This window comes from Orcinus orca, chromosome 18 (genome assembly GCF_937001465.1).
Source record: "Orcinus orca chromosome 18, mOrcOrc1.1, whole genome shotgun sequence".
NCBI lineage: Eukaryota > Metazoa > Chordata > Mammalia > Artiodactyla > Delphinidae > Orcinus > Orcinus orca.
The window spans coordinates 46,381,848-46,405,275 of NC_064576.1; the positions used below are offsets into that span (position 1 = coordinate 46,381,848).

General features: G+C 36.2%; 1 protein-coding gene and 1 non-coding gene across 3 annotated transcripts in view; both read left to right on the forward strand.

Moving 5' to 3' along the window:
- DIAPH3 (diaphanous related formin 3) overlaps window positions 1–23,428 on the forward strand; it is a 546,165-nt gene that overhangs the window by 417,091 nt on the left and 105,646 nt on the right. The gene's annotated exons all lie outside the window — the stretch shown is intronic.
- On the forward strand, window positions 12,487–12,668 carry LOC117196616 (U2 spliceosomal RNA). Its single transcript, XR_004476887.1, has one exon. It is a non-coding gene; the product is annotated as a U2 spliceosomal RNA (small nuclear RNA).

Sequence of the window (23,428 nt, forward strand, 5' to 3'; positions counted from 1 at the left end):
ACCAGATTTAGAAATGAAAAGATACTTGACAGATTTTTTTCGAGAGTTGTTTTGGGTACAGATGAATTACGTTCTAGAAGTATTAATGTCTGACTGAGTAGAGAAACTTAAGTAGAATTTCTAGGATAACATAAAAAAGAGTATGCGGTAAATAAGAAAAAGACATGGATGTAATGATCTTTTAATAGCTGTGTAGATCCTGACTGCTCAAGGTAAAGTATACATAATACATGCTTAATAAATGAGAGAAAAGGTAAAAAAAATCTACACCAAAATTTTAAATAGATCTTTTGACTTTTTTCAATAGTATGTTTTTATTGTTTTGCCTTTTCCTAGTCTAACAATAGGAAGAAAAAATTGTAATAAGTCAGAAAAATTCATTGTGGATAATTAATCCCTAGCTTTGGGTTATTATTTAGAGTCATTGTGATATACTAAATAATGGCAAAAACTGTAGAGGACAGAGAAACTCAGAGAGGCGGAAAACTTTCTTAGAGTACAGGGCTTTTTAGTGACACAACCATAATATAGTTTTGATTTCCATCATGTTTCTTGTTTGATTGAATATAGGTACTTAGATTTTTAAATTATTATTATCAATACAATATATGAAATAAACAACTCAGCCCCCATTGTAAGTCATTAAAGAAAAGACCTACAGCCATGATATGATATGATTATAATGGCATACATATACCCATGCTGTGTTTAATTTAAAATAAATATTTTGGCCATTTTGTAGGGGGAAATTATTTAAGATAAGTTTGTGTACTGGCCTTGAGAAACACAGTCCTTCTGTGACTGTAATGTTAGTAAAGTGTCCAGGCTACAAAGGTTCATCTATAATTGTAAATTGTGATACTTTTGGTCCAGATGAAAAAAGCAGGTGAGCATACATTTCTATCTCTACCAAGGCCAATGTACTATTGTAAGTTCTAAGGCTTTTGTGATAATTAAGCAAGTAGATTATACAGCAAACCAAAGGAGATATACCATAAAGATCAAATTCTCTGTTCTAATAAAAATGTAGTGGATTAAAATATTTTAAAAACTTATTTTCATTGATATTTCTTTTGTTTTCCCTTTATACTTCTAACCAAGTGAAAAAAATTCAAACCACCAGACTAATCTTTAAGGATTGTATGTATAAAGATAGATTTATCCGACTAGACATTGAAAAATGCAGAATTTGGTTAAGGACATTGCAACAAGCATCATGCATATTTTTTAGAAAAAGGTGACATTTCAGAGTTCATTTTGAAATCTTTTTCTAAAAATTAGTGTGTTTTCACTGAAAGTACTAACCCTACAACTGAACTATGCAACTGAAATGTAAAATGGAAACCCCGTTTATTTTTTAATTTGCTTTCATGTACTTAAACAAAACTAACACCTGATATTTATATTTTCTAAAAATATATAGTAGTTGATATTATCTCATTAGTTTTAAAAGATATATGAGATTTTCTACAATTATTTTAAATTTGCATCCTAAATAAAATAATAATATTAATAGTAATAATAATAAGTTAATATTTACTGTTACTTTGCTTGAGTTATTTAAGTTAAAAGCCAAACAATATGTTGAAATGCTTTATACATATCCCATTTAATCTTCTCAATAATCCTATTAGATAGTCAATGTTTTTATCTCTGTTTTATAGTCAAAAATAACCAAGGATTGAACAGGTCTGATAGTTTGTGTCCAGTCCTATGACCAAATTTCAAACCCAGGTCCATCTGACTTTTGAGTCCAAGCTCTTAATCTCTCTCCCACGTCGTGCTCTGACTACAACTGCTTGAATCCCTATCTTTTCCTCTTCCCATCATCTGGGTGAACCACGTGTGTACATTTTTTTCTCTTGTGACGTAAGTTCGAGCTATTGAGATACACCCTCACACCCTCTCAGAGGTTTTCTAGCCTCTGGTCTATCTTCTCCCTTGTTCTCAGATTGAACCACTAGATAGCATTCTTTTCTTTATCTGAGGCTTGGATTACAAGGATAAACCACCTTCTTGAATGAGGACCACTATTTATTTCTTTTAATAAACTCTCTATTAAAAGATCTAAATTAATCTAATAAGTTTATACTCTGTTAGAAAGATCATGGAAATTTTAGATTATATATAGATTATAAATATAGACTTAGACTATATATGTGTGTGTGTGCGTGTGTGTGTAGAGAGAGAGACAGAGATCATCTTTTATTGCAGAATGAGAAAATCCTGATAAAGTATCCTGTGAGACCTTGGGGCTAAAATATCACGGAATATATTTTGACAAAAGATGACCTCAAAAGTACAATATTCTAACTCCAGAAATTGTACACACTGAATAATTCAGCCCTTGTGTTGTGCTCCAAATTTCTACCCAAAATACTTTGATTAAAACCTTTCCCTGTTTTATCTTTTGCTTTGTCTGTTAAGACCTAGGAAGAAATTAAGTATTGGGTATTTTTCCTTGCTAAACCTTCACTCATTCATTTATTTAGCAAAATGTATTAAGCACTTGCTGGGCACTTAATATGTAGTGATTCCCTCTAAGAATCCACTATCCAGTTGGGAGACAGATGAGCAACAATTCTCATATATCTGATTAATGCCAAGATAGCGGTAATGCACAGAGCTTTTGGAACACCAAGAAGTCTGAAAGACCAATCCAGACTTTATGAGGACAATTCAAACTTGGCTTCTAGAAGGACCTGAAATCAAAGCTAAGTTTTGAAGGATAAGTAGAAATGAGGCAAAACCCTGAGGGCAAGCGTGAGCGAAGAAGCAGAAGCAGCATGCACACACTTTCCCAGGAGGTCTTTTCTGAACCTTAGTCTGAACCCTGTAAAACTGTATGCTCTTATAAGCAAGAGCTTCTCTTATAAGAAGACTTTCAAGGACTTGGTATGACTCCAAGTCCTTGAAATGACTTGGTATGACTCCCATTTCTTTTTCTTTGGTTGTTTCTTTCTTTTTTTCTTTATAAAACTGAGTGGTATTACCACTGAGTGACTAGTGTTTTTCAGGGTACAGTGATTTCTACTCTCTTCAGGGACTTCTTTTCCCTTGTAGACTCTGTAAAATGTTTGTGACAAAGCTTTCACAAATATGAATTGTTCGGCCACACCTTATGGTGCATCTGCCTGCAGTTTGATTGCATCTCATTAGATGGTTCTCTTTTCATTAAGTGGTACAGTGGGATTTTTTTTTTTAATTAACTGGATATAGAGTAATCAGAAAGAATTCTATAAACTATATGCAATTAAAATCCCTAATGATAAAACTATTTAACTGTGACAAAATAAGATAAAACATAATCAAAATTTTAGGCAAACAAGGATTACACATTTTCAGTGAGCATCCATAACCTAAACAAAATCTTGCTATATTATCTTTACACCAAATCAATTCTTAATAGCCTTAATTTGGATTTGATTATCTATTTTGACTCTTCCACTTATGTATGGAGCTTTGAGAGATTTTTATAGAAATAAGATTGTATTGCCTCCAGGCACAGCTGCTCTGCCACTCCAAGACTGGAAGTCAGAATTAAATGTGAAGCTAGGTAGATATCTTTGAATTGGCATTATTTCCCACAAAATAACACTAAGGGGGGCGCACAAGACAGGCTTTGTTGTTGATATATTAAAACTTCACACACAACCATCCCCCCTCCCTGCTTCACTCAGCCTTGGGTCCCCTTATTTCTTGACCTACCTTTTTCCGAAACAGCAAGAATTTGTCTTGAGGCAGAATTATGAAATTTGTAAGGTTTTCAGTGGTGTCTATTGAGCACTAACTACCATAAGGCTTTTCTGAAAACAGTGAGGACGACACCAAACCAGTCTTTGTCTAGAAAACCTTATCTATCAAAGTAGTAAATGGTGACAACTACCATTTCCATTTTTTTTAAACTGTATCCTATTTTAAAGTAGAAAGAGCATAAAGAATAATATAGTCAAATTATATGATTTTGCTAAATGTCATTGGCTTAATTTCTTAAGAATCTTTTTTGTTCTCTTTCTGATGAATTTGTGCCTGCCTAAGGAAGGGAACTATTAAAATACTAATTGTTTTTGACACCCTTACACTTGGGCTTTCAAGCAGAATTAAGTACTACCTGTAAGTGTCAAAAGACTTAAACATTTTTTAAGGAGACTTTTCTAGCCCAAGAATATAAAACAATTTGGGTGATTTCACATTTTATTCAAACATCAGTCTCTGCTATTTACTATGTAGTCAAGCAAAAGGAAGAACAAACTCAGCAGGGCTCCTGCCTGGGTAAGGATGCCCTGTGGGTAGACGGAAAGGCCTTTCTAATTTATAGTCAGGGCAGGACAACCTTTTGGCTAGTCATTATCAAACAGACTCTTAAGCATGAACAGGTTAGAAAGTTCTCAAGTAGTGAGGACCTCAAGTTGTTTTAAAAGGACATTTATGCAAGAAATAGCAAACGCCTCTCATTTAATGAGTACTCACAGATGTAAGTTGAAGGCTGAGACTAAATTGAGTGAAAGGAGATAAAGAACTATTGTGTAAGAAAAGTTATGTCCTTGACTTCTCTGAAATAGTTGTTATGATTAATATGTCTCTTGTTCTGTTTGTGTTACACAGTGGACTATAATTGTTATCTTTAAATTTTGGGGCCCATTCTAAATCCTTTTCTTATAGCATAGGTTCAGAGTCTGGATTTATAAGGAGTCAATGGATAGACTCTAGAAGCTCCTTTAACTCTGTACTTTCATTTTAGATTTTGTGCTTGGGCATATTTTTTTTCCTGCTCAGAGGATCTGTTGATTTTATCAAATTCTCCAAAGAATAAAAAATAATTATTTTATTGTTTTATTACTGTTTTTTTACAAATTTTCTCTATTTTTACATGTTACATTTTTATGCATATATACATGACGTGTTTTCCCCATTTGTGACTATGTCAATAAGAGTCTAGTTCTCAAATGACTTTTACTGTTATTTTTTTGTCATTTGAAAACTAAACTTTCATTGACATAATCACAAATGTGGAAAACACATCAAATGGTTGGTGGATCTACAATTTTAGTGACAAATAAATTGTTTAGGATAAACAGTTAAGGTCCAGTGAACTTGTGCTACTGTGGAGGTTCACTCAGGAGGCAGGGAGGGGAAGACATCACCTGTACCCAGGACTGTCATTAGTCTTGCTGGATCTCCCAGGCAGGAAGGTGTGTGTGCAGGGCTCACTGGGTTATGCAGCTGGGAAAGAGTAGTCTCCCAGAGGCCAAGAGAAAGAGCAGTCAGCAAAGCCATAGGCTTCAGAAAGGCCAGGTAAGGAAAGGATGGAGGAGTGCCCAGGCACAGATTGGATTGAAGGACACAGGTGTCACAGTTCACCTCTGGAAGAGCAGTTGTGGTAGAATAGTAGAGACTGAAGCCAGACAGTGTTGGTTAGAGTAGTGGAGGCTGTCCTTTCTAAAAGCCTGGGTATGAAAGAATGAAACAGAAGGGAAATAGCTGGAACTAGAACAGGTTGTAGTTCAATGAAGGGGTTGTGTTTCTTTGCCTTTCGTGTGGCTCTGGCTTTACTGTCTGTATTCTGAAGGGAAGGAGCTCCAGAAGGGAGGGATGAGTGTTTGGTGGGGCAGTATTGAGGGTGAGGTTGCTGGGGGATGGGATGGGAGAGCACCTGGATGGTGGAAAGAAAGGATATATGGAGAGAAGTGGATACAAATATTGAGTAAGGGAGTTTGGAGGTCTCACGTGATGAAGTCTTTTTTCTCTGAGAACTAGGATATAAGGTCTCCTCCTGAAAGTGACAGTCTCTGGGTGAGGAGGGAAGGCAAGGGCAGTGGAGGATGGCATGTCTCCTAGATGGATTGTGAGAGGTTACTGCTCAGGGAGGTGCAAGATAATTTTTGCATCAATGGCCCAGCTGAAAAAAGAGGCTATTACTTGTGTAATAATAGCTGTCCGTAAAGTCTGAGGGAAAGAAAAGTAGCCCAGGTGCTTCACAGGCCCTGTGACAAAGGGCATTTTGTTCTCCAACTGCCTAAAAGTTCTAAAGGTTAATCTCCAGATGTAACCATAGGAGTCAGTTTGGCAGTAGGCCAACTGAGTGTGCTTTAGAGCAGGAGTCCCCAACCCTCAGGCCACGGACCGGTACCGGCCCGCGGACTGTTAGGAACCGGCACAGCAGGAGGTGAGCAGCGGGCAAGCGAGCGAAGCTTCATCTGCCGCTCCCCATGCTCTCATTGCCGCCTGAACCACACCCCCACCCACCGTCCCTGGAAAAATTGTCTTCCATGAAACTGGTCCCTGGTGCCAAAAAGGTTGGGGACTGCTGCTTTAGAGCACCAGCCAAGCAGAGTCATCCCTTTTTTAGAGGATAAGGTATTTCATGTTTTAAAATAGCGTAGTACTTAATTAGGAAAATAATGGACACTCTGTTGGAACATCTATGCCATCTAAACACAATGCTGAAACAGTGTGTTTAAGCATTGTTTGGGTGTCGTGCTACATATGAGGAAGGCACTCTAGCAGGTATGGTGGGGACCCTAATGCAGCTGGTTTTCCTCCAGGCATGTGCCAACTACATCATGTGTCTGAGATCTTTTCCTACAAAAACAACGCTTGGTGTTAAACTCAATATTTCTAAGGCACTACTAGATTTACTTTTATATTTTATTTTATTTGCCCCTCATTAAAGTTCAGTCTGGAGTAGCCACAGATACAGAAACCACTTTTCAAGATTGTCATCAGTATCAGAAATAAAGGTTTTGCCAAGTGCCTGTCAGGTATTGTAGTTACTTAAAAAACAGCAATAGCTGTTCTTACTCACTGACTATTTGTGAAAGCATAAAACTAGCCAGATTCTTGAACCCTGCTTATAGAAGCCTTGGGTGATCTGGTCAAACAGTATGACTTGAAAACAGCATGGAGTCAGGCTCGAGCTTTAGAGGCAGACAGGCCTTGGTTTGACTTCTTGACTTAATAAAAGGGTGACCCTAGCAGCTTATTTAACCTTTGGATTTCCTTTTCCTCAGCTGTAAGAGAAATTACACTATGTGCTTCATAGACTATTTGGAAGATTAAATAGGGACTATACTAAAGTACCTACAGTTGAGTAGATAGCTAATAAATTCAATAGATGTTAGTTCCTCCTCATTCTTCCCCTTCTCTGCGTACCTTCCATGATGCATGTGTCAATAGAAAGATTATAAATTCTTGAGCAAAGTGACAGTAGTATGCAGAATGGGTGTGCTAATTGGAGAGATTGAAATTAATTCTGTTACTATGAATAGGTCCTATACTGCACTTAAAGTGCATTAATTGGTATGAATTAGTTTAGAAAAGAAAAAGACAAAAAATTAAGAGTCTATAGAGACTTTTGGTTTTAAAATAAAATAATAAAGGTATTTTTACCTCCTTTTCCCCATGGGAGACACCACAAAGCCACAAGGAAAAGGAGTAATGAAAACCAGTGTCAACTTCTATGAAGTCAAGACATGTTTAACCTGGAACAACTGCATATAAAGACAGGGAAGCAGATGTTGCGGGAGAGAGGAAATTGGAATCCAAGTGTATTCATTTCCAAGGCTACCAAACAAATTACCGCAAACTGGGGGCCTTAAAACAACAGAAAATTGTTCTCTCACAATTCCAGAGGCTAGAAGTCCGAAATCAAGGTGTTGGCAGTGTTGGTTCTTCCTGGAGGCTCCGAGGGAGGACCCGTTCCCCCTCTCTCATTTCTGGAGGTGGCCGGCATCCTCGGTGTTCCTGGGCTTGTGGCTGCGTCACTCTCATCTCAGACTCCGTCTTCTCATGGCCTCCCTGTGTGTCTCTGTGTCTTCACATGCCCTTCTTATACGGCCATGAATCATTTGGTTAGGGCTCACCCTAATCTAGTGTGACCCCACCTTAGCTTGATTACATCTGCAAAAGCCCTATTTCCAAATAAGGTCACATTCACAGGTACCAGGTGTTAGGACTTCAACATAAATTTTGGGTGACAGTGTTCAGTCCCCAACAGTGGGGGATCCCAATGAGAAACAGACTGATGTGCTCCTCACAGCATCACATAAGGGCTCAGGAGTCACGAGTGCCAGGAACCACTGACAAGAGGAATGAGACATCCAGCTGAAAGTGGGGGTGATGGCAAAGGAGCAGGTCAACCTCCATCCAGGCAGCATGGCTCCCAAGTCCAGACTTGTGACCCTCTGGCTGCACTTCCCTCCCTTCCTTTCCTCCTCCCCTCCAGGAGGTGGGAGGTACAGATGTTGTTTGGAAAAATTGTGCTGGAAACCATAAATGGGGTGCAAGCCAGAGGTGAGGTGCTGCACCGGAAACAGGGGTTACCTGAACACAGAGGTGGATCTCCAGGAGAAAAGAGGAGACGTGAATGGCACAGTCCTCTTCTGGCCCCAGCCACCACTCAGTGGAAGCCAAGCTTATACTCCAAGCAGATGACAGAAGATTTTTCTGGAGACAGTGAACAGTCTAGAGAAAAGGCCTTCAGATACTGGCATTATGGGCCCCCTTCCCTCAAAAAATGCTAACTTACTGCAAGAGTATTCCACAGAGAAGCCCACTAGTTAACAAGCCTACTCACACAAATTATTTTCTCTGAAATATTAATTTGGCCCAAGGACTCATCAGCTGACATTTGAGGAAAACATTCAACATGAAAAAAGAAGGGAAACAAACCAGAGGAACTCTTAGTAAACAGAGAATTACACCATAATAATTGCAAAGATGTCAAATATTTCAATAATGAAAAGAATAGGATGATATATGTCATATATATAAGATATATATATATGTATAAAAGGATTAGAAACAAAAATCTTTTGGATATGAAAAATATAGTAGCAGAAAAAACAGTACAGTATTTTGAAAAGCATAAACATACAGAGTTCTAGGGAAGATAAGGGGGAAAATGTAGAATTTACAGATAATCTGATATATCTGACTGTACAATTTTTATTATATTTGTATAACTGTATATGACTGTGTACAATCGTATAATTGTATTATAAAGCTTTGGGGACAAGTATGGAAAGAGTGATAGGCACTAGGAAAATAAGAAGCAATTGTTAATTCTAGAAAAAAGTGATATACAGTTGACCCTTGAACAACATGAGTTTGAACTATATGGGTTCACTTATATGCACATTTTTTTTTCAGTAGCAAACATTATAATACTACACGATCTGCTGTTGGTTGAGTCCATGAATGTGGAACCACAGTTGGGAGGAACCTCGTGTATGGAAGACTGACTATAAATCCTATGCAGAGTTTCAAATGTGTGGAGGGTCAGGGCCCCTATCCCCGTGCTGTACAGGGGTCAACTGTATAATCATGGTACACTACTGGAATTTGGCATGGCCTTGTATGCTATTTTACAGTCATAATAGTAAAAGCACTGTGGTAGGCAGATTCCAAGATGGCCCTCGGTGATCGCTGCCTCCTGTTGTTCTTTCTCATGTAACCCATCCCCCAAACATTTTTCAGCATTAGTCTGTATAACCAGCGGAATGGGGTAGAAATGATAGTATGTCACGTCTGAGATTAGGTTACAAAAGATACTGTGACTTTCGTCTTGGGTGCTGTGTCTCCCCGTTTCTTGGTTCTGGGAGAAGCTATGTTGTGAGCAGCCCTATGGAGAGACCCAAGCTGTGAGGATATTAAGCTTCAATCTATCACAATAGAAAATCAATAAGTAATGTCTATAATTGATGAATCAAGAGATAGCAGGAGAAGCATCAATAAGGAAGAGAGTCAGGGACAGTGGACTGCTGTGTTTCATTGGAAGCCTTTTGGATTTCTTCATAAAGTAACCATTAACTTTAAAGAAAGTTAAAGTTAGAAGTATGAAACATCTAAATGGGCAGCAGGTGGGCAGTCAGGATGGCGAAACACCTAATGACTCAGTTTATCCCTATTGAGAATAACCAGAAGCTAAAATCTCTCGTAAGTTGTCTATCTCCTTCTTTACTAAAATACACAGATTTTACTTTTATTTTTCATTTTTCTTTTTCACTTTCTCTCTTCTAATAACTGTGTATAAAGGAGACTTCTCTCTGTTCTAGCTTTCAGCTTTTCATTTTTATGTGATCCAGAGAATAAAGTGCTCTTCACTATGCATTCTTAAAGAGTGATGATATGGGTGATGAGAGTGAGTTACGGTGGTACCTCTAGCTCAGGATAATGACTGTGCTTCTCCATATAAATCAGACAGTCTTCCCACTTTTTTTGTGTCCTGTAGATAGCATTGGCCAGTGATTTTGCAGCACATATCTGAATATATTTGTCCTTTGTAATTCTTAATGTGAGAGAAAATGATGGAAATGCATAATAGAGAAAATCAAGCACCACTCTATTTTTTTTCTTTTTTTTTTTTTTTTCCTTTTAGAGCAAAAGTAGCCTTCCGGTGCTGCATAAGAACTTGATGGCTAATCTGTATTCACTGAATCCTTAGGAAACAAGAGAATGGGATGAGATTTGCATTTGGAATTCATATTAGTTACAGTTATTGAATGAGTGTTTGTAAATTAGTGTCTTAATACATTACACTGGCCTCATGAAAGCCAAGGATGTAGCTAATGTAGCTAGAAGAACTATTTGTGCTTTGGAGGGGAGTGGTGGTATGACTACTTGTTATGTAGTCTAGGTAAGGAGGTAAATATTTTTCTACTTTATGAGGGTCTATAAATTTATTTAAGAAAGCATTGACATGCATTAAGAAAGCCGCATGTCCCACTGATTCCCAAATAAATTAGAAATTATTAGTGTTAACCATGATGTACGTTATTGTGATATGATAGCATTTGGCTTAAACAGTTTCACCATTTATTAGCTCTGATATTAGAATAAATGACAATGATCATTAAATGCTATGTACATTATCATTTAACTAATTATGCTCGCAATCTCCTTCTATTAGTCAAACATCTTTGGGTTAATTAGAGGAGCTGCCTAATCCCGATTTCTAGAGGAATAATGAAATAAAGGAACATTGAAGTATGCTAAAGAAAGTGTTAGCGCATCACCGTTTACCTCATATATCGACTTCATTTACCCTCACCCAGTGCATTATCGTAGCCTCAAGGTTAAAAGATTCTGGCAATTCTTTTTATTTTGAAATATGATTAGGCCATTAAATTATATGTTCATACTTTTCCCATTAAAGCATGTATGCAGCAGAAAAGTGCTAATATGCAAATGAAAACAAAATTCTCATACCCATATTGAAAGATGAACCAAAAAAACACTGTTTAGATTAAGCATTAAAAATGTTAATAACACCTTGTACTTTGATTCTGACAAGCTAATAACTCCAAATCCATAGAATTTTAAGGTTACAAGTATAAGACACAACCAAGAAACTTTTATTATTAGTCCTTTTATTTCTTATTCTTGTTAATATAGTTAGGCTAAGGGATTCTTAAGCTGATGTTTGTTAAACCATGAGCAGGGTTTTATTTAATCCAAAGTATATTTTATCATTGGGTGAAAAGTATAATTTCATCCCTTTGTCTTAGTCTTCCCCATGTCCCAAAGGAGGAGAAAAAAAGAGAAAAGTATCTTTTAAAATTCATTGTGACCTGTCATGAGGCAACTTCTCAAATAATGATGATGAGGCTCTATTTTTGAACATGCAGACAGAAATAAATGAAGGGCATAGGGCGTGAAGAGGTAACTAGTACAGTCTCCCAGGCAGAGAGAAGCACTGCCCAAGAGAGCCCCTGGGATCCCTGCTACACTTGCAGCCATTGGCAGCAGTATCCTCTCTAATAAGTCTCAAGGTTTTCATCACTTCCTGAACACTGCTCTGTCTGTTTGCTACTCATTTGCTGGAAACTGGACAAGGCCTATTACTCTCCATTCTATTAACCTCCTTTCTCTTCATTCACTGATCCCCATTCCCTTTCCTCACCTAAATATAAAAAGACATGATCTGCTCAGGGTGAGAGATAAATATATTCAGTAATGGAACTAAGTAGGCAGAGTCAGTAACTCTAGGTACTATGTCATAGTAACTTGTAATGTTTCCTAGAAATTAACTCTGTGTCTTCTACATATTTGTTTGTTTTAAAGCCAGGAAAAGGGAAGGTTTTGAGAGTAATGTTTTTAATTATTAGTTTGTGATGAGTTTTCATGTCTTGCTGGTATGCTCTCTTTGTGGTAGTTTCTCTGCCCCTGGGTCCAGGCCTATCTGTTTTGAAAAGTGTGATTTATTTGTTTCCATGTTGTAGACCTATAGGGTTAGTCACGTGTTCCTCTTCTAAACAGATCTGTAGTCCTACCTAGAATGTCTTTATAGTTTTACACTAAGATCTTCTTTAACCCTTCACTGTCCTCTTTCAAGAAATACCAAATACTATTTCTACTTTCTTTTTTTTAAGTAAAATTATTCTTTATTATTTGAAAAAAATTTAAATTTAATTTTTATTTTATATGGGAGTATAGTTAATTTACAATGTTGTGTTAGTTTCAGGTGTACAGTAAAGTGATTCCGTTATCGCTTCTCAGCCTTTTGACTGAGATCAGGTGTAGTATCTGTTCTTATTAGTATTTCAAAATCAGGGATAAAAGACTTATAAATGTACAAATTATTGCCTCAGCAAAGCCCTCTCTTTGTTTCAGTAAAGTACTTGGCACTATGCATTTCACTGCACTGGGAAGTATTATTTTGTTTTGTTTAAACATTTCTTATACTTCTTACTGCATTTTAAATGTATACTGTATATAGAAGAATAACATATAGAAAAGTACACACTTCCTGAGTACCTGGCTTGATGAATGCTCGTAAAGTAAGCTTACCTATGTAACCAATACCCAGATCAAGAAACAACGTTATTAGAAACACAGAGCCCCTTCCAGATCCTCCCTTTCATAATCTCGCATCCTACACATATCCTGACTGTGACAGCAGTAACTAGACTTACTTTGTCCTTTTTATAAATACAATCTTACACTTTGTATCCATGCTGTTGTGTGAGGTTGTAATTTGTTTGTTCTAATGGTTATTTAGCATTCCACTCTGAATATGTGAATTTTTTTTTCTTTTGTTCGTGGATATTTATATTGTATCTAGATTTGGGCTATGACAAATAGTGCTGCTAAGAACATTCTTATACATGTCTTCTGGCTCTGTCAGAAATATACCTATTGATCTGCATGAGCTGTTTGTATATTTTGGAAATTAATCCTTTGTCTGTTGCTTCATTTGCAAATATTTTCTCCCATTCTGTGGGTTGTCTTTTTGTCTTATTTATGGTTCCTTTGCTGTGCAAAAGCTTTTAAGTTTCATTAGGTCCCATTTGCCTATTTTTGTTTTTATTTTCATTACTCTAGGAGGTGTGTCATAAAAGATCTTGCTGTGATTTATGTCAGAGTGTTTTTCTTATGTTTTCCTCTAAGAGTTTTATAGTGTCTGGTCTTACGTTTAGGTATTTAATCCATTTTGAGTTTATTTTTTGGTATGGTGTTAAGGAGTGTTCTAATTTCATTCTTTTACGTGTAGTTGTCCAGTTTTCCCAGCACCATTTATTGAAGAGGCTGTCTTTTCTCCATTTTATATTCTTGCCTCCTTTGTCATAGATTAGTTGACCATAGGGGCATGGGTTTGTCTCTGGGCTTTCTATCCTGTACCATTGATCTATATTTCTGTTTTTGTGCCCTACAAACAATAAATGCTGGAGAGGGTGCGGAGAAAAGGGAACCCTCCTGCACTGTTGGTGGGAATGTAAATTGATACAGCTACTATGGAGAACAGTGTGGAGGTTCCTTAAAAAACTACAAATAGAACTACCATATGACCCAGCAATCCCACTACTGGGCATATACCCTGAGAAAGCCATAATTCAAAAAAACACATGTACCCCGATGTTCATTGCAGTACTGTTTACAGTAGCCAGGACGTGGAAACAACTTAAATGTCCATCGACAGATGAATGGATAAAGAAGATGTGGTACATATATATAATGCAATTTATTCAGCCATAAAAAGAAATGGAATTGGGTCATTTGTAGAGATGTGGATGGGCCTAGAGTCTGTCATACAGAGTGAAGTAAGTCAGAAAGAGGAAAACAAATATTGTATATTAACACGTACAAGTAGAATCTAGAAAAATGGTACAGATGAACGTATTTGTACGGCAGGAATAGAAACACAGAACTAGAGAATGGACATGTGGACACAGGGGGGAAGGAGAGGGTGGGATGAATTGGGAGAATAGGTTTGACATAAATACACTACCATGTGTAAAATAGATAGCTAGTGGGAGCCTGTGGTATAGCACCGGGAGCTAAGCTCGGTGCTCTGTGATGACCTACATGGGTGGGATGTGTGTGGGGGGGTGGGGGATATCCACGAGGGAGGGGATATATGTATACATATAGCTGATTCACTTCACTGTACAGCAGAAACTAACACCACATTGTAAAGCAATTATACTCCAAAAAAAAAAAAAGGAAATATACCTAGATGTGTAATTGCTGTTTCAGTGGATAAGCGTATCTTCAGCTTTAGTAGATACTGACCAACAGTTTTCTAAAATGATTGTACCAGTTTATACTTCCATCAGCAGTGTATGAGAGTTTTCATTTCAGCAATTCTGGTAGGATAGCTCATTGTGGTTTTGATTTGCCTTTCCCTCATGAGTAACTTGAATACCATTCCATGTTCTTTTGTCTTTTTGAATATCTTATTATGTGAAGTGCCTATTCAAGTCTTTTGCATATTTTTCTATTGGCTTGTAGGTGTTTTTCATATTGAGAATAAATAGATTTTGATACAACTTAGAACTCCATCGTAACACTTATGTCAAACTGCCCATTAAAGGAAAGACTGTGTTACTTTTTAGTAATATAATATTCCACATCACTCAGATGTTCTAGTGAGAGACCTTAGAATGACAGGTCTGGTCAATATATGTTAAAAGAGCAAGCATGTTGTAGACTCTGCTGCCTATTTACCCTCTTCTGTTAAATTCCCTTTGGTGTACCTGTCCATTGTCTTTTCCTCCTTGTTGTCATGTGAGAGCAATTCAGGGCCCCTCTAGCTTTTCTGACTGAACTGGGGACACTACAAGAACATTATTCTAGAAAAGCTATGTCATGGTAAAACTTCAGAAAACTATTTGTAAAATTAATGAATGAGTAAATGAGTGAATGAGTGAATACATGAGTGAATATGTGAATACATGGAAGAAAGAATAAACACATGATGGCATAACTGGGTCTTGAAGTTGGGCCTTCCAATGCTAATCTTGATATAAATTCCATTATGCCCTAATATTTACTATTAATCAGGAACTATTGAGTATGGTAAACTATTGCCATAAAACCTTGTCCTCAACTTGTAACTCACAAACGTGTATCAGAGGTGAACTCTCAAAGTAACAAACTTGTGATGCATTTAGATTTAATTTTATGATAAAATTTGAGTAGCTTTTTTTATAAACTATTTTTGAATACATAGTCTATTACCAAAGAAAAAATTCAGTTCAATGCACATGATTCTACTATTGATGAGTTAGATCCAGATTAAGTGAATAAATGTATACATTTCTCCTAGAAGATCACTGTCATTTATATGTCACAAAAAAATGTATCATATCTTCCAAGGTCAAATATCAACATATTAATTAAGGTAGTTTTAAACTGATACAGAATTAATATGAAGTAGAAGCTACTCTTAGTTTTTATTTTTTTTATTAATTTTTTTTTTAAATTGTGGTTAAAAAAAACACATAAAATTTACTATCTTAATAATTTCTAAGTGTATAGGTCAATAGTGTTAAGTATATTCACATTGTTGCACAAAGAGATCTCCAGAACATTTTCATCTTGCAAAACTCAAGCTCTATAACTCATTAAACAACAACTCTCCATTTCCACCTTCCCTCAGCCCCTGGCAACCACCATTCTACTTTTCTGTTTTTATGAACTTAATTACTATAGGTACTCATATAAGTGGAATCATACAGCATCTGTCTTTTTGTGACTGGCTTATTTCACTTAGCATAATGTCCTTAAGGTTCATCCATGTTGTAGCATGTGTCAGGATTTCCTTCCTTTTTAAGGCTGAATAATATTCCATAGTATATATGTACAACATTTTGTTTATCCATTTATCTGTTGATGAATATTTGGGTTGCTTCCACTTCTTGGCTATTGTGAATAGCGCTTCGATGAACACAAGAGTGCAAATATCTCTTCAAGATCCTGCTTTCGATTCTTTTGGATATATACCCAGAAATGGGATTGCTGGATCATATGGCAGTTCTATTTTTAATTTTTTGAGAAACCACCATACTGTTTTCCATAGCAGTTGAACCATACTCTTAGTTTTTAAATGTTGATTCTAATTTATGGAAGGGGGAAAATGATATGTAGTTTACTAAGTATGTGTTCTTAAGTTCATTACTTACCATGCTTCCTTCTCTATAAAATGTGGTATTAGACCATCCCATAGTAAGGATGGGCCCTACATTTCTAACCAGCTTCTTTAGGGTTTTACCTTTACATGGTTTAAAAATTTTTACTGTTTAATAAACAGCACTATTTATTCAGGACAAGTTAACAGATAGGAACAATTTTAAGGCTTTGTTATTCATATTGCCACACTGACGTGGGAATGGTGAAGAGATTATACTAATTTATACTCCTACCAGCATCCAGTGACTGTGTCCATTCCTCAAACCTTCAACAGCACTAGATGTGTTTCACAATTTTCAGCAATTAGACAAAATAGTATCTCATTGTTTTGCATTTTTAATTAGCAATTAAATTATATCTTTTTGTCTTTTATTATAACTGACAAAATGTGAGGGGCAGGGAGATCAGAAACAGAGGAGGAGGAAAGAAACTTTCTCAGTATTTCTTTTCAAAATATGTCATCCATTAAGGAAAAACCATACATTTTAATGTTGTTATCCCTTCTGTCTTATTTCTCAGCTAGGAGGAGTTATTATTACTGTTTATTTGTGATGATTTTTCAATGCTGCTAGTCCAGGAGTAGGTTTTTTTTTTACATTTTGGTTGTTAATAACAATACATATAACCATCTCTTGATTTATTGGAGTAATGAGGTAGAGATAGAGGGATGGAAGTCAGAGACAGACCTAAATCCCAGTGGCACATAAGTGGTAAAGGGAAAGCTAAAATCTCAGGGGGACTCACACCTCCTTCCCTGGGGGTTTTGGGTCATTAGGCAGCAGCTAATAGATCTGTATAGATGCTTGTGACTAAACTTAGTCTACTTGATGCCAGCAGAGCCAGTTGAAAGGTAAAGAAACTGAGCCAACAAACAAACTGCTTCGGGACAATTTTGGCAGCAATATTAACAGATTTTTTTTTTCACTGAATTTATCACATGAATCCTTTTAATAAAAGGTATTTCAGTAATGAAGGCATTATACATTATGAGCACTTGGCTAAAATGTGAGTTTTTAAAAATTTATAATTTATATACCTTACTTACTTCTAGGAAGAATTTGGGATGGCTTTCAAAAGAAAGCATATAACAATCCTAATTGTAATTATAAGAGAAAACAGACACTGTAAGAAAACAAGAAAGTTGACTCCTTAGCTTACAGCTTTGGTTCTCAACTTTAGCATCTATCAGAATCCCTTGAGAGGCTTAACCAAACACAGGTTGCTAGGTCTACCCCAGAGTTACGGATTCAGGAGGTTTGTGGTGGGCATGAGAATTTGCATTTCTCATAAATTCCCAGAGGCTGCTCATCCAGGAACTACACTTGGAGAACCACAGATCTTCTATCATCATGTTTCTTGAGTATTTGGAATCATGATTGATTAATATTAGATTTTTTTATTAAATAGTTTCTATTTGTGAACATATATCTCACTATCTAATCACACATAACAGCTATGTTATTATTTTCATAAGGCTCTTCATATGGATATAAAGGATATGATTGGTTATAATTTCCAGTCATTTTGAACCTTGGCCACATTAAATACACCTAGAGAGTTTTTAAATAACACCAATATAGAACCTTATTTCCACGGATTCTGATTTAATTGGTCCATGATGAACAATATTTTTTAAAACTTTCCTTGTGATTCCAAAGTGCAGCCAGAGTTGTAAGACACTGATAGGTAGAGAGAAGAATAGCCCATATTGCCAACAGATAATCAGGTTGTTTCATTTGTGGCTTGGGTTTCCCCAGCCCCCCATCAATTTGCCCAGCTACTCATTCCCATTTTTATCTGTGTGGTATGCTTTTGGTTCTTAAGTATGCCATTTTGTTCTTCTCTTAATTGAACTTTATCTGTTTTTGATGAACTATTTCTCTAATCTATCAAGGTCATTTTAAATTGTATTTCTTTCTTCGAAAGTGTTTAACCCCTGCCCAACTAAGTATCATCTGCCAGTTTAATGAGCAGATTTTCAATTTCCTAATTGAGATTGTACTCATTAAGTTTTAATATTTTATAATTTTATTGCAAATTATTTCTAGCGTGCGTGTGATGCTACCTTGACTTTGCCCTGGCCGTGCACATTTTCTTCATTATCAGTGAACATTTATTTAGTGCTTACAGGTTGTGTGTTATTGAATCAAGTTCCATGACTTCTAAATAGTTGAAAATAAGTGCTGAATCTGACTCTATGTAGTTTTAACTCTAAGGAGAATGTGTATGTAACATGAGGTGCATGAACAACACAGGACATATAAGCATTTAAACACAAAAATTGAACATTGAATCTACAGTTCATTGGTCAGGTGGATGTTGTGACACTAACTGTGGCTGTAGAGAATAGAGGTCGAGAGTACCATCTGCCTCTTATTAGTTGTGTAACCTTGAGCAAGTTACTTGCTCCTTGTGCCTCAGTTTTGTCATCCATAAAATGTGATTCTAATCATTCCTGCCTTGGTTTGTTGTAAAAATTTGTGTCAGATAATGCATGGAAGATTCTCAGCACAGCCTAATACATAGCAACAGTTCAAAGAAATAGTAATGATTAAGAATCAATTAATTGAGGAATTGATAGTGGAAGGTATTTAAGGTTTGGTTTGACAAGACTGATCGTTAACAATTTAAGTGACACAGAGATGATTGGTCTGGGATCTGTCCCTAATCTGGAACTTTTGGTTTTTACAAGTTTAAGCATGTTTTTATGTAAGCAAATAGTTTAGATTTTCATTCTCAGTGTGCTATGTTTATTATTGGAAAGGGTTCTTTTGCAGATAATTATAACTACTGAGTGGCAGAGCCAGGATTCAAACTCAGGACTTCTGTCTACAAGATGCTAATTGCTAAATGGTAGAAACAGAGAGAATAGATTGCCCCAGACATAAAGGGTGAGGGGAGTGAGAATCTATTTCAAAAAATAAGATTCCATAAAGAATAAAGCAGCCAGTATTTGACCACTTACTACGTGTTAGACATTGTTGAGTACATTATTTGCATTGTCTCATTCAGAGGCTTAAAAAGGTTAAGTAATCCTTGCCCCAAATCATAAAGCTGATAAATGGCAGAGCTAGGAATTGAACCCAGATATGTGACAGCAAATTCCATTCTCTGAATCACTTCAATAAACTGCCCATCCTTGAATAGAATCAGATTACTTTTTTCTAGAATAGAAGATGCACTCAAAAATATGATTTAGGGTACAGAAAGATAAGGTGGAGACAAAAGTTGTGTTTACTTCCTGTTTTGTGACAGAGTAAATTGGAACAGTCAACTGAGGAATTTTGTCTTGAGTTTAGCATGTATTTAAATTGTTTAAAAATAGCTGAAAAGTGAAGGTGTCCCGGGAGAAGAAGGCTGGAGATGGCCTAGATGAGGGTTTTAGAAATAGAGATAGATTGGAAGGGGTGGGTTAGAAGCGGAGGCAATTTATGTACTTCATCTTCTTTTCTCCACTGATTTACTTAAAATAAGTAAACATCAAGAGTGATTTCTTTGAGCTTTTGAAAGCTAACACATTTTTGGTGAAACACACATTTTTATGTCACATTTACAGTTTTCAGAGGGCTTTCACATACATTCCTTTATTTTTTTTTATCTTGTATTGGTGGGCACTTTTACAATTTTGCTTCTATTATCCTAAAATATCCGTAAGTACAAGAAACATTTATACCAAATTGAATAGAAGCTACAACTGCACTGAGTTTCTTTGCACGTACCTTTTTAATGTGTTTATTTCATTATAAATGACGTTTAATTATGGTCAAATTAAACGTAGGTATTATTTGGAAAATAGTGGCCATCAGGCAGTGTCATGGAGGATCTTGCTTTTCTCCCCTGTCATTTTACACATTGTTTTTCTATCTCAAAAATCTCAATACTGCCACTGCTCAAACATGTTCAAAATGAAGTAATTTTCCCTATGTAATACAGTTTTGAGTCCCAAAATATCAGTTTGATAAAAAACTATATTTTTCAGACTTCCATTACTATAGCATTTTTTATGACTATAAAAAAAGAGCACTTTGTACTGCATTTTGTCTGAAGTTTAATGATTTACAAAAACTCTTGTTTTCTTAAATTAGAATTACATAAATAAATATCTAGTGACTCATGAAAGTAGAAGCTGAATTTCCTGGAAAATCTTCTAATATTTGCCCCTTACCATTAGATTGGACTAAAATTAGACTTAGTCAAGTTTATTTATCTACATATATAAACAATTTTTTTAACTCTAAAATTATTTGTTTTTGTTCTTTGACCTGGCATTAACTGAAGTGCTAAGTAATACTGTATGACCTGAACTCTGGAGGTATCATTTAAAAACTATAAAGCAGGATTATTTCTACCAGACAATAAAATAATCTTACTTTTCATTAATAGCTATTTACTACTAATAAAGTGTTTACTTTTTAAAATAATCTTTTATGGGCTTCCCTGGTGGCACAGTGGTTAAGAATCCGCCTGCCATTGCAGGGGACACGGGTTCGAGCCCTGGTCCGGGAAGATCCCACATGCCGCGGAGCAACTAAGCTCGTGCGCCACAACTACTGAGCCTGAGCTCTAGAGCCTGTGCTCTGCAACAAGAGAAGCCACCGCAATGAGAAGCCCACACACCACAATAAAGAGTACCCCCCGCTCGCCACAACTAGAGAAAGCCCGCACGCAGCAACAAAGACCCAATGCAGCCAAAAGTAAATAAATAAATAATAAATTTAAAAATAATCTTTTATAAAATGAAAATAAATGTCTATATAAGTTAAGGGTTATAATTTCTGGTCAGATTGTTTGTATTATGTTTTCAGACATTTTGTACCAAAACCAGTAGCTAATATGCTCAGTGAGAGTTCATTTCTCTCTCTCTTCACACCGACTAATCCATAGCCCCAGATAATTAAGAAATCTGACTAAATTGAGCATCATTATGCTTATTATATGTACTGCTAATTTTGTTTTCATTTAGACTTTTCCCATTTTAGAATTTGTACTTACTGTTGTTCTCAAAAAAGACTGAAGCTTTAAAATTACTACATTAGTAGTTGTGGTATAACACAATATAGCTGAAATAAAGAATACTATAGGATAGAACTAGTTTTGAATTTCAGCTTTTCTGCTTATATGCTGGCAGTTACTGAATCTCTTTGCACCTTGGTTTCATCATATGTCAGTGGGTGGAAACTATGCCCACCTTATAGGGTAATTGTGAAAACTGAATTTAACAAGCCATACAAAACACTGTGCATTCAATAAATGTTCACTGTTATTATTGATAATATTTGGTCCCGTGCTGACAGGAATGTTGGTTTGGGAGGGGGAAATATTTGAGTTTTGGAAATTTTAGAAAAGAGGATCGTCATCTGCCAAATAATAGCAACTAACCTCATTGTCCCGTGCTGCCTGCACATCCTCCCCTTCATGGCTCATTAAAAAGTGCTCCTGGATCATATCCACGGAATGGTTTACATGACTATGAGTGGGGCTGATCCAGTTATGTAGCTTGAATGCAGAGCCATTTAATGGTAGCCAAGGTAGCTTATTTCTGTGTCATTTAGATTAATTTTTTCCATTTTACTTGTATTACTACCAAACCGATTTCAAGATATTTTCAGCTTTCTGCTTTAAAAGTTTACTTTAAAAACAGTGATAAACAGGCTTCTGTTTGATTTTAAATGATTTTCTATAACTGTACGATTGTAGCTCTTGATATAAATTGCTTAGATATTGTTGTTCCTTCCTAAAATTACACACAGCTAAGGCTTGGTTGAACATCCAGGTGTAAGGAAGCTCCTGTTAATTTTTCAAACATTGTATACATTTCTATCATAGCAACTGATTGAGGGAAAAATGAGTTTGTAAATAACACTGCTAACAGCAATATAAGTAGGAAGGTAGGAGTATTTCCTACTCTTAAGGTAGGAAATAGAAAAATCAAGTTAAGACGAATCTAATGTGATCACCTAATGTGATCACTCTAATTATTTTACTGGAGTTTTAAAAGAATGGATCAATAATGATATTTTGTTTCAGGCTATTAGCAGCCAGAACCTTGTCTTACAAAATTAAGAAATCAGCTCGCGTTAATTATACTTAAATATGGTGGCAGAGATCTTTGTGCCGTGAAGCGAGAGCCTGATCTCTGGCTATTTTGTTCTGTACTTGGTATAATGCAGTACACTATTCTCAGCCAAAGCCCTATGTTGTCTGGGCAACTCCCGTTGCCATAGCAATGAAATTCTTTTGCGAGAGCAGGGCGAATGCTAATTGTAGCCATTTGTTGTTCCTTCTGTCGATCCCTTAACTAGCACAGTTGTAGAGCAGCCAGAGACTCTGGGTGAACAGCACGAAGTGCCCCCAAAAGCATTGCTGCTGAAGGCAACCGGCTGCTCTGCTTAAAAAATTATTTGAGTAGCTGACAGTGCTGACAGTGCCACTGTGGGCAGAAGCACAGCTTGACTCAGACCCTGACAACTGTTGATCTGGGACTTAGAGAAAAAGAGAAGACTGTTTAAAACCTGTTGAGAAGGTACTGATGACATGGAGATTAATTTGACAGCAGTCCCTCAGAGGTAGGTGGTAGGCATATCATAACAACTGTTTATCCGGGCTAAATGCAGTACTGGAATGCCCAGAGGCTGTAGGAGACAGATCAATGGTTCTTCCTTTTATTTCCATCTGAAACTGCAGTACTGTGGCCTAAGGTAAAATAATTCATTTGGCTAGAACCAACCAATTGTAATTCATATAGGTATTAGATTCAGTTAATACTGGTAACTCCCCCCTCTCTTTATAAAACCTTATTTTTAGAGACTTATGATTTAGTTGCCAGAAATGTGTTGAAACTTAAAATCAACTCAAGATAAATGAGAACAGACCCCTTTTGAAAAATAAATGACCAAGTGATATCTACGAATTGTGTGGTCTAACGTGCTACTTTAATTTGAGAAAATCTTATTAACCTGGCTCATAATTCATTGTAAAGCCTAATTGTTATAGGTACTTGGGGAAGAAAAAAATATTA